At 46.7% G+C, this 12755-nt stretch overlaps 1 long non-coding RNA gene across 1 annotated transcript in view; it reads right to left on the reverse strand.

The window, feature by feature from the left end:
- LOC118970434 (uncharacterized) overlaps window positions 1–12755 on the reverse strand; it is a 56410-nt gene that overhangs the window by 38546 nt on the left and 5109 nt on the right. The window lies entirely within an intron of this gene.

The following is a 12755-nucleotide window of genomic DNA, read 5'->3' on the forward strand; positions in this document are numbered from 1 at the left end:
AAAAACCCCCACTATTTTCAACAAGGCCCTGGGAGAAGACCTTCAGGAATACCAAGCCAGACATGCAGAAGTGACCCTCCTCCAATATGTGGATGACCTCCTCCTAGCCGCAGCAACACAAGAGGAGTGCGAGCAGGTCACTGTCGACCTCCTGAGAGAGCTTGGGCGCCTAGGGTATTGGGCAAGCGCTGCGAAGGCCCAGATAGCCCAGCAAGAGGTAAGATACCTAGGCTACTGCCTAAAAGGGGGACAGAGATGGTTGACCCCCAAAATGACAGACTGTCCTGTGGATACTGCAACCCAAATCTGTGTGAGAGGTGAGAGAATTTCTGGGGTCAGTGGGATATTGCCGCCTGTGGATACCAGGGTTCACTGAAATAGCCCAGTCCCTCTACACTGCTAGCAGAGAAGCCCCAGGTTGGGGATGGACTGAAACTCACCGAAAAGCCTTTGACAGGCTGAAGACGAGACGGCCCTACTAGAGGCACCCGCTCTGGCACTGCTGGACCTAGAGAGGCCCTTTCACCTGTATGTCAGTGAGGCCAAAGGAATAGCCAAGAGAGTTTTGGTGCAGCCTCTCAGCCCATGGAAACGCCCGGTTGCATACCTGTCTCAGAAGTTAGACCCAGTGTCGGCCGGATGGCCCCCTTCTCTCCAGATTATAGCAGCCACTTCCCCATTAGTCAAAAGCACCAATAAACTTACTTTTGGGCAGCCCCTCACCATCACCACACCCCATGTGATAGAAAGACTGCTGCGCCAGCTGCCAGGGCACTGGATGACAAATACCCGCCTCACTCACTACCAGGCTCTCTTATTAGACACCCCACGCATGCAGTTCGCGCCTCCTACCGCGCCGAACCCAGCAACAATGCTACCGCTCCCATCCGGAGAGGCTCCCCTCCACGATTGCCATGAGATTGTAGCCGAAACCATGACCGTGAGACCAGACCTGAAGGACACCCCACTGAGTAACAGCGACCTCGTGTGGTTCACAGACGGAAGCAGCTTTGTCCGGGACGGTCACAAGTATGCGGGTGCCACCATGGTAGACAAGGAGGGAAGAGTTGTCTTGCCAGAGACTCTGCCTCAAGGCACTCAGTCCAGCAAGCAGAACTAATAACTCTGGCAGAAGCACTCAAGCAGGGAAGAGGAAAGCGACTGATGGTTTACACCAATAGCCGCTATGCCTTCGGGACCCTCCACGTGCACGGGCCCATTTACAAGGAACGGGGATTCCACACGGCTGAAGGAAAAGACATTAAGAACCAAAGGGATATCCTCCGCTTGCTGGCTGCAGTACATGAGCCCTGGGCGGTGGCAGTAGTCCATATCCCAGGGCACCAGAAGGGAGACAGTCCAGAGGCCTTGGGCAACCGCCAGGCAGATGAGGCTGCCTGATGGGCCACAACCTCTCAAGTCTTCGGGTTACAGTTGCACCAGATACCACCACCAGGTATGGGAACCCTGCCCCCGAGCCCCGAGTACTCCTCCGCAGACATGCAGTGGATTGAGAGACAGCCTGGGCTAGAGGAGACAGATACTGGATGGTACCGAGACCGGAACGGACAGCTAGTAGTACCCGAGACCCTAGGGAACCAGATACTAACTAATTTTCATTCCACTACTCACCTGGGTGAGAAGAAGACCCGAATGCTCTTAGGGAAAGCCAAGATCCAGATCCTGAGAGCCAAAGCTCACATACAAGCTCTTTTGAGATCATGCACTGCCTGCCAGGTAATGCAACCAGGCTGTTAAAGAGGCACACACAGGACTTCGCCTTTGGTGCCATGCACCAGGGCAGCATTGAGAAATAGACTTCACTGAGGTGAGACCTGGCCAATACAGGTACCGGTACCTGCTAGTGATGGTGGACACTTTTTCCGGGTGGGTAGAAGCATTCCCTACAAAGAGAGAGACAGCACTAGAAGTGGGTAAGAAATTGCTAGAAGAAATCATGCCTAGATATGGCCTGCCCCTGACCATAGGATCAGACAATGGACCAGCGTTTTCTGCAGAGGTTATACAGAGGGTGGCTGCCCACCTGGGGGTAAATTGGAAATTGCATTGTGAGTACAACCCCCAGAGTTCAGGACAGGTAGAAAGGATGAATCAAACCCTAAAAGAGACCCTCACTAAACTGGCACTAGAGACTAGCGGGGACTGGGTGACCCTCCTTCCCTTTGCCCTGTTCCGGGCTCGGAACACACCTTATCAGTTGGGATTGACCCCTTTTGAGATCATGTTCGGGGCTCCCCCTCCTATCTTACCCCGCTCAGCCCCAACTCCTGAATCCCTGGGACCCCCGGCCCTTCAGGAAGCCTTAGGAGGGCTGCAGGAAGTACACCAGGAGGTGTGGCCCCTCTTACGTGCTGTTTGGGGAAACCCTAGCAGCCAAGAGGCACAGCATGACCTGAAACCTGGAGAAGAAGTATGGGTAAAACGTCACCATTCCAAAACTTTGGAACCTAGATGGAAAGGGCCTTATGTTGTGCTCCTTACCACCCCTACAGCCCTCAAGGTAGACAGCATTGGGCTGTGGATTCACCACTCCCATGTACGCCGAGCCACCCAGCTGGAGCAAGGACAAGCCGGAGAGTGGACCATGCAGCAGCCCCCTGATAACCCCCTGAAGCTGCGGATCTTGAGACCTCGAGAGCACCCCAAACCTCCTGCCCAGCATGGTGATGAAGTGGTTACCAGTCCTGCTCCTGCGCAACAACTGGAGAGACAACTGCGCAGAGATAAACCCTCATCGGCCTTACAAGCAGACATGGATCCAGATAAATGAAAAGACTGATACAATCTTTAACGAGACCTCCGGCACAGCCCCACTGAACACCTGGTTCTCGGATTTGTATTTTAACCTGGACAAAGTAGCAGACATCGGAGAGATAGCAGGGGGAGGCTGGAAAAAGGGACAGCGCCATTGAGCCCCTCTTAGTAGAAGGCAGCACCGAATCTCTGTAAGTCAAAATGAGTTTTATGCATGTCCTGGGTTTCGAAGAGGTCCAGAGAAGATTCAGTATGGAGGAGTTGAGTCCCTTTACTGTGCACAATAGAGTTGTGTTACCACCAATGATGGTGAACACAAATGGCCAATAACCCCAAATCTCACTGTTCTCTCATTTGTTAAGCCATGCACCCAAACTTGGTACAATCCTAACTGCAACCTAGTAAAAGTCCACTTCACAGAGGCAGGGAAGAAAGACAAGCGATGGCCGTCAGGTTTAACTTGGGGCCTGCTTCTCTATCAGACACCTTCAATTGGAACTCTTCTCCAGATCAAACTGAGAACTGAGCTGATAGTCACAGCTCCAGGGAGCCCAGACACAGCGTCAGCTCCTCCCGCCCCCCGCCCCAATCAAGTGCTAGTAGTAATTCCAGTAAGTCCACACCGTGGCCCAGGTAACGAGAGCACCTCTGCTGAGAAACCTGAAATTCCCCGAAACAGAGAAGCTCCAGTGGCAAGCACAGCGCTCCTCCCTATCCATACCCCCACCACTCTTATCCACCATACATTGCTAACGGGAGTTGTAGCTGTGAGCGCCTCTGGTCACCTGATCTCCTCTCCTTGGCCCACTGTGCTGAGTCTTATAGCTGGTCTTATCTCCATGGGAGGTACCTCTGTAGCCCCACAAAGACAAAATGCCCCCCGCCTAGAAGCAGACTTTGAGCTCCCAAGTGTGTGGCAACTCATCAATCAGACATACTTTGTCTTAAATGCCATAAACCCAGACCTGACCTCTGAATGTTGGCTCTGCTATTCTGCCAAACCACCCTTCTACAAAGCTATAGGGCTGCAAGCCAACTTCTTTCAAACCAAAGATCCCAACCAATGTAGATGGAGTCAAAGCCTAAAGTACAAACTGACCCCACAAGAAGTGCATGCGCAGGGAACTTGCCTAGGATAAGTGCCCCCTGACCTTAGCAGCCTTTGCAAGCAGACATTTTCGAGCCCAGTAGACCCAAACACCCGGAGCCCCATAGACCAGGCAGACTTGTATGCTCTCCCAAATGCCAATGCTTGGTGGGCTTGCAACACAGGCCTAACACCCTGTATCAGCTTCTCAATTTGAAACCAAACTCAAGACTTCTGTGTCATGGTCCAACTCCTGCCTCGACTTACCTACCACACTCCAGACCAGATTGCCTGGACCCTAGAACCTTTTCACTGGAGCCAGAGAGAACCCTGATACTAGGCCTAGGAGTAGCCGGCGCTAGGACAGGGATATCTGCTTTAGCCCTTCAAGGGAAAAATTACCAACAACTCCGGGTAGCCATAGACTTAGACATCCAAAATTTAGAAAAATCCATCTCTCTCCTCCAGACCTCACTCTCTTCCCTCGCAGAAGTAGTTCTTCAAAACCGAAGAGGTTTAGACCTATTGTTCCTGCAGCAAGAAGGGCTCTGCATAGCCCTAAAAGAAGAGTGCTGCTTTTATGCAGATCACTCAGGAATAGTAAAAGAATCTCTAGCCAAAGTCAGAGAAGGACTAGCAAAGAGAGAGAGAGAGAGTACCGAGAGACCCGGAGTTGGTACCACGGATGGTTTGACAGCTCCCCATGGCTCATCTACCCTCATTGGGCCCCTTGCAATCCTACTGCTCCTTCTCATCTTTGGTCCCTGCATCCTTAACCGCCTAGTTCAGTACACGAGACGTGCCTCAGCGCTACTCAGCTTATGGTAGCCGCTACCAGTGCCGAAATGGTGACCTTGAAGGAGCCTATGAAGTGCTACGCCAATAATGTCATCAATTGAATATATAGTGGCACAAGAATGCCCACTCAGGCACAAAAGAAAAGGGGGGACCACTAAAAAGTTAGCTTGACATAACTTACTCCATTTTGTAAGCTTAGCCTAACACACCCCATCTTGTATAAAACCTTAGTCATTAGCAAAATCAGTAAAATCACAGTCCTAAGCAAAATAGGAGAAAGGAAGTACCCCATCCCCGGAGAAGCCACAAGCTAGAAAATCACAATGAGCAAATGTCCATTTTGCTGAAACTGTGATTTAGAAACTGTGATTATCCATTTTTGCTGAATCTGCCCCTTAGAAAGCCCCTAACCAGTTTAACCATAATTGCTAACTGTTTTTGCTGTATTTGCTGTTTTCCAAAGTATAAAAGCAAAAAAGGAACTTTGCTCAGGGTCTCAGATTGTGTCTGGTGTTCTGACGGGCTGCTGAGACCCTGGTTCGAACTAGCAATAAAGACCGGTTCTGTTTTTGCATCTCGTGACTGAGCTTGGTGACTGCGACTCCGCACGGGGACTCAAAGAAACGGGGCACAATAAACTCACTCCCCTGGCAAGCAGCCCAGAAAGCCTGGGATCGAAGAGCAAACATCTGTTCTGAAGTCCACACACCGCTTCCAAGGAGACGCTGCTGACCACACTCCCTCAACCCCCAGACGATGCTTTTCAACTGCTCTTGGAAGACAACAGTTAAAAGACAAAAACAAACACAATAGAACCGAATAGAAAATAACAGAATGCATTACATAGTGTAAAGCTGAGTATTGCTTCAGCCATGTCGGCACTATACATACGTGTGTGTGTGTGTGTGTTCCAGATGATCGTGTAAAGTGAGTTCCCTGCAGAACTGTTCCAGGACATCCCTGCTAGTTTCTTGAAGGGAAAGGAGTTAGTATTAAATGTCTTAGCTATTCACAGGCCAGGACTTGAGACCCAGGACCACCCTTCAGCTCACCCACCAGCTGACACTCCCACTAGTTCAAATCTCTGGAGGCATTTTCAGCCATCCCAAGATTGGCATCTGAAATGCAGAACTCATCGCCTTGCTCACCGCCTGTCCCTCCCCCACTCTGGTTTCTCTCACCTCCTGGCAAGCAGCCTCTTTTACCTGCTTCTGGCAGGCCAGTTAGGAATAATGTGAGCAGGTGTAAAGAAAGAAAAATGTCAATCTTGTTTCTATAAATAGATAGACATGGACAAATAAACATAATCTCAAGGGACTATAGAGAACATCTAAAATCAAGCTCCATCATTTTTACAAATGAGAAAAAGTTAGCGCTGTTGACATGAAATAATTTACTTGGGGACACACAGCACAGTGGTGATGCATTTAGGGCGAGAACCCTGGTCTCTGTATTTCCTGCCCAGGCTCCCCTGCTAACTCCATGCCCCCGATGGACACGGAGTGTGTGCTGTGTGGACAGTACTTAGGTGTGGATATGTTTTCATTAAACTTTACTACAGAGTGTGCACACCGGATGGTTTGGAACACAGCCGGCGGTGGGGAGTGGGGCTGCCTTCCCCTCCCACCATTCCTCCTCAGCTAACCCAGACTCGAAGCATCTTGAGGGCAGATCCTGAGGCCAGTGTGACATCACTAATCACATAGCAGGTGCCTAGATGGGTCCAGGGATGGTAACTCCCAGGAGTGCTCTGAGTGGTGTGTTTCCATATCTGTAGTTTACTGGCAAGGGATGGAAATTTTATCTATGGTTTATTAAAACACTGAAAGAGTAAACAAAATTACAAGTGCTGTGAAACTTAAAAATGTTCTGGCAAATATAAGAAGAAAACAAATCCTACCGTTTGCAACAACATGGATGGAGCTAGAGGGTATTATGCTCAGTGAAATAAGCCAGGCAGAGAAAGACAAGTATCAAATGATTTCACTCATCTGTGGAGCAGAAGAACAAAGAAAAACTGAAGGAGCAAAACAGCAGCAGAATCACAGAACCCAAGAATGGACTAACAGTTACCAAAGGGAAAGGGACTGGGGAGGATGGGTGGGAAGGGAGGGACAAGGGGGGGAAAGAAAAGGGGCATTACGATTAGCATGTATAATGTAATGTGGGGGGGTACGGGGTGGGCTCTACAACACAGAGAAGACAAGTAGTGATTTTACAGCATCTTACTACACAGATGGACAGTGACTGTAATGGGGTATGTGGGGGGGATTTGGTGAAGGGGGGAGCCTAGTAAACATAATGTTCTTCATGCAATTGTAGATTAATGATACAAAAAAAATGTTCTGGCAATTATACCTCAATAAGGTAAAATTTTTTTAAAAAGGAGGGCAGGGAGGGAGAGGAGGAGGAGGAGAATTTTCTTGGTCTGAATTCTAAGACAAAATCAACAAAGTGAAAGGCAGAAGTGGAAGCTTGGGCAAGTTCCTACCATTTTTCACCATAATGTACATTTTTCATTACTCAGTGGATACAATCTTAATTTATTACATTGTTATTATCTTTTAATTGTGAAAAGATTTCCACTGTCTAGTTAACACACTCATCTCCTTATTCATTTACTTATTTTGGTGAGAATATTTAAGTTCTACTCTCTTAGCAAATTTGTTTGTATTGTATAATACAGTGTTATTGACTATAGTCACCACATTTTACATGAGATTCTCAGACCTTATTCATTTTATAGCTGAGAGTTTGAATCTTTTACCAACATCTCCCTATTTTCCCACTCCCTAGTGCTTGTTAACCACTTTTTTCTACTCTGATTCTATAAGCTTGACTTTTTCTTAGACTTCCACATATTAGCGTTACTATGTGGTATTTGCCTTTCTCTGGCTGACTCATTTCAAGTAGCACAATGTCCTCAAGATTCATCCACGTAGTTCCAAGTGGCATGCTTTCCTTCTTTCTCAATGAACAATATTCCACTGTGTATATGCACCACATCTTCTATATCCATTCACCTGTTGATGGACACTCAGGTTGCCTTCATACCTTGGCTACTGTGAATAATACTGCAGTGAGCACAGGAGGGAAGACATCTCCTTAATGTCCTGTTTTCATTTCCTTGGAATATATACAAAGAACTTGGATTGCTGGATGATATTTAGTTCTGTTTTTAATTTTTTGGGGGGGAGCCTCCATACCGTTTTCCATAGTGGCTGCACCAATTCACACTCCCATCCACGGTGCACATATCTCACCAGCACTTGTCATTTCCTGTCTCCTGATGATAGCTGTTTGTTATCCTTAAAAGAAAAGCTGTCAGCGATGGAATACTACTCAGCCATAAGAAAGAAACAAATCCTACCATTTGCAACAACATGGACGAAGCTAGAGGGTATTATGCTCAGTGAAACAAGTCAGGCAGAGAAAGACAAGTACCAAATGATTTCCCTGATTTGTGGAGTATAACAATTAAGCAAAACTGAAGGAACAAAACAGCAGCAGATTCACAGACTCTAAGAAAGGACTAGTGGTTACCAAAGGGGAGGGATGGGGGAGGGTGGGTGGAGAGGGAGGGAGAAGGGGATTGTGGGGTATCATGATTGGTGCACATGGTATGTGTGGGGTCATGGGGAAGACAGTGTAGCTCAGAGAAGACAAATAGGGACTCTGTGGCATCTTACTACAATGATGGACAGTGACTGCAATGGGGTATGGGGGGGGACTTTATAATAAGGGTGAATGTAGTAACCACATTGTTTTTCTTGTGAAACCTTCATAAGAAAGTATATCAATGATACCTTAATAAAAAAAAAGTAAAGCTGTCAGTTGTTTTACCAGCAAAAATGGCTTTATTTGAGAGTAGCAGAGAATTACAATTTGGAACAAACAAGCTACTGCAAAGCTATAGGCAAGTCGAAAGAACAAAGGAGAGGAATGCTCTTTTATAGAGGAAAAGGGGAGATTGAGAGGGGCTTTTTAAACAAAAAGTCCATTGGAAGAAATGGAGTTCCATGGATAGTGGATTTTCACTGGCTGAGTTGTGACAGTCTCTCATTGGCGGAGCTGTTGGCAGGGGAGGAGGAAAACCTTTCTTCCTCCTGCTGGGGCAGTGAAGTAGTAGCTAAACTAGTAAAATAAGTCTCTTCTTGTTGGGTCTGCAATTGAGAACAAGCGGTAGGGCGTGAGAGCTTCCACTATGGCCTCCCAACTCCGTATCAGCGAGGTTTCCTACTATTTACACTCTCTGCCTTTTCATCAAGGTCTTTCTTTGAAAGCGGCACTGATCATCTTTATGGTTTTTCCCCTTAGTACCAGGAAGGCTCTTTCTTGGCTGTCATGTCCCATCAGAGAGAATGTGCACAGCAGACAGAAGCCAGTTAAGGCCACATGCGAGTAACAAAGAAGGTTAGGAAGGAGAACTCTCAGACAGTTCCCATCTCTAGCCCAACTTTATCAAGACTGTAAGCATTGGACATCATCTTGAATCACTGAGCCAGCACCACCTTATTGGGTACATGGTTTTTACTAAAGTTTGACGGAATAAGCACAGAAGCAAAAGTAACATGACAATTGCATCACATAATGGTTCTAACCTGGGACCCAAGGTCTGAAAATAGCTAACTGAAAATATCTACTGGCACTTATTCTGACTCAGGGGAGGAAAGTCTCCCCAACAGGTGCAAACCCAAAGTCATGTGTGCCTCCTGGAAGCCCCCACTTAAAGCAGCCATTAAAGTAAAATAGTGAGCATGGCAAGAGCACCCTGCAAGGATGGATCAAGCACATCTGGGGAGACACAGCGCAGGTAGAAACATGAAGGAATAGCTAATGAACTTCCTGCAAGAATAGTACAATTTCAAAGATGTCTTAAAACAGTATTGTTACCTCCGCAGAACTATTTGGGAATGAATGTTGCCCAGGAATACAACCTGTAAGGTTGCAAATTCAAAGGCCATGAATTTGCATAAGGATCCAAAGTCAGTTAACAGTTCAGATGAAAGAAAGACTTTGTGAATGATAAACCTTCAGAAAAAGCAAGTGGAAGATTGTCATGGGATGATGATGAGGCTGTTTCTGAAAGGCCATTCTCGAAAGAAGAGGTTCCCCTTTTTGCAGGGGTTTAGGAAAGAAATGAAAAGGGCCTTTTTCTTTCCACAAAATAGAGGAGGCAAACAGTGAGGGAAAAGTTACACAGGTCCAGTCTGGACCTCCTGGGAAAGCTGTCTTGTAAGATGCGGGCTGCTTCAATCCCTAGAAGTCTTTACTTTCAGATCACCGTCGGGGTCTGGTTTTCTTTAGACATGTCACCTGAATCTGAGAGTCCTCCCTGGAGTTCAGGGGCACAAGGGATGGTTAGCAATACCTGATAAAGGCCTTTCTAGCCAGGTCGAAGAGAGTCTTTCTGGAGGTGTCTGTTCAATTGCTGAAATCTCCAGGTTGCAAAGTCTTGATGCTTAAGATCTTCATCCACCAGGAGTGCACTGTGAAAAGACTGCTCTGCTAAAGCATGCTTATTTTTAATAGAAGCAATTTGGCCTTTAGAATACTGAAATGTATCTTCTTTTATCAACTGTAGGTCAAAGGAGGCAGGGGCCAAGCGCATTGGATGTCTTGTGACTGTCCCAGAGGTTGAGGGTCTATGAGTTCCAAAGAGAGTAGGTTCTGGGATTTAGAAGGACCAATGGTGATACTTTCAGACAATCTACTCAGAGGATCTGTACGAATTTTGCCAACTGAGTCTTAATAGTGTCATTAGTGCACCAACCCTGAGGACTGAGGACAACACGCACAACGGAAGTGGAAAACCGGCTGAACAAGCACAGACTTGTCAAAGCACTTGGCCAGTAAAATGAGTTCTTGATCTCTGTGAAGGTCAAGAGGAGTTCCCAGGTGGGAATAATCTTTTCTAACAGCATTTTAGCCACAGAAGCAGCACTGGCCTGCTCACAGGGGAAAGCTTCGGTCCAGTGAGTAAGCACATAAACCATGACTAAAACACACGTGGCCATGAGACAGGGAAGCTGTATGAAAGCCACTTGTAGGAACAGGTTTCCCTGGATTGTACTTTGCACAGGTAGGAAGGCGACGTAGGTATTTTTTGCAGTCTTATTAATAAATCCCCCACTGATACTGGTTCATAAACACTATCATTTTTGTCAGTAGACCAGTGGTTTGATGCATGTACAGTGGTAAGTCATGAGAATTTTAGAATTTCTGGTAGGGCCAGATTGTTACTTGGTCCAAACCAGGGTTCTCTCTTTTTACTGAGCTGACAGTTATTAGATTTCCAATTGTTTTTCCCTCTCCGGGACCAGTTGTTGGGTATCTCTTGCCAATATTTCCAAACTATTGTTTGGGAGAACATCTCTTTGGGGCACGACAGAGGTTGCGCTGTTGTTTTCTGTGACAGCAGTATTTCCTGTGGAAATACCAGCAAACTGTTTTCCTTTGGCCTCCAGGAAGTGGAGTCTGGAACACGCAGGTAACTAAATGATAGCCAAGATCAGTCAACAAAAGCATGGCATCTACTAATTTTTGGACATAAGAGCCATTTTTTAAGTTTCTCCCCATGGGAGGTAAGGATGCCTCACTGTTTCCCTAACATTCCAAAGCCATGAGCTCCCCCAAAGGCAAACCTACCATTGGCATGTTTGTGGTTTTACCCTTGGCTGAGGTACAGGCTCCATTAACGTGTATAATTGCCTGTTGGGCCCAGTAGCCTGAGGTAAATGCACGATCTCGATGACTTCAAAAGGAGCAGCAGAAGTACACCTGGCGTGATGTCTACCACTTCCACGCTTCCTGAAGGACCATCAGTAAACCATGAAAAATGAGCATCGGTTAGAGGCATTTCCTATAATCTGCCAGGAGGGTCAAGAGGCCATCTGTCAGCATTAAGCTGTTTCTCTCCACCCAGTTGTAGTCCTTGTCCCAACATCAGATGCCCCAAGCATTGAACCTGAGTTCAAGCAAAATGCAATTCTTCTTGGGAGAATTTATGTCCCTTTAAGGCCAAATGTTTGAACACAGATGCTGTCTTCCTGTGAAAAGGCTTGAAAAGGGAACCAGAGAAGCAAATCATCCAGGTACTGTAACACAGCAGAGCCCGCAGCACATTTTACATCCTCCAAATCAGTTCTTATGGTTTGTGAAAAGAAGCACCCTGTGTGGAACCCTCAGGCATTACTGTGCAGGTGTATTTGCACCCTTCCCAAGTGAAAGAAAATGGCAGTGGCTCTTCTCATGCACTTAACACTAAGAAATGCACTGTGTTGCAGAGAAGACAAGTAGTGACTCCACAGCATCTTACTACGCTGATGGACAGTGACTATAATGGGGTTTGTGGGGGGGACTTGGTGAAGGGGGGAGCCTAGTAAACATAATGTTCCTCATGTAATTGTAGATTAATGATACAAAAAAAATGCACTGTTGATCAATTACATTGGAAAATTTACTTTCAGTAGGAATCAACGTCAGTAGCATATGGGCATTAGGACCAACAGGGTGCCAAGGGCTAATGGTGTTGTTTATTGTTCGGAGGACCTGACCAAGCCTCCATCCTTGCCCAGTGGGTCTTCTCACAGGTGGAATTGGGATATTACATGAACTAGGAAAGGGGCTACTGAGGCTCTGAGCTTATGATCCTCTGTTACGGCCTGAATACCTTGAAGAGCTTCTTTACAGAACATTGATTAATTCTGGGAAGAGGTTTGGAGGAATCTACCTGAATCTTGATGGGAGGTGCATTGTGGATTTTGCCAATATCACTTGAAGATTTTGCCCATAAAGAGAATAGTCCAATGCAACAGGGACAAATGATTGGTGTCCTCAGACTCAACTGTAGTGTGTCAGAAACAGAGCAAAAAAAATGTGGGAGCATCCCTGAATCCCCCTGGCTGGCTATTTGGTTACTACTGTCAAATTCTAGAATTATTCCCTTTTGAGAGAAATTCTGGAATAACACCTATCTAAGAAATATTAGCCCAACAGATGAATAGGGATGGAGAAATTAAGGAGAAATGGGTGTGCTCCTCTCAAAGGGCCTAAACAAAAGGGAGTAGGTTCAGAGGACGGAGCCCATTGAAGT

This window comes from Manis javanica, chromosome 15 (genome assembly GCF_040802235.1).
Source record: "Manis javanica isolate MJ-LG chromosome 15, MJ_LKY, whole genome shotgun sequence".
Taxonomy (NCBI): Eukaryota; Metazoa; Chordata; class Mammalia; order Pholidota; family Manidae; genus Manis; species Manis javanica.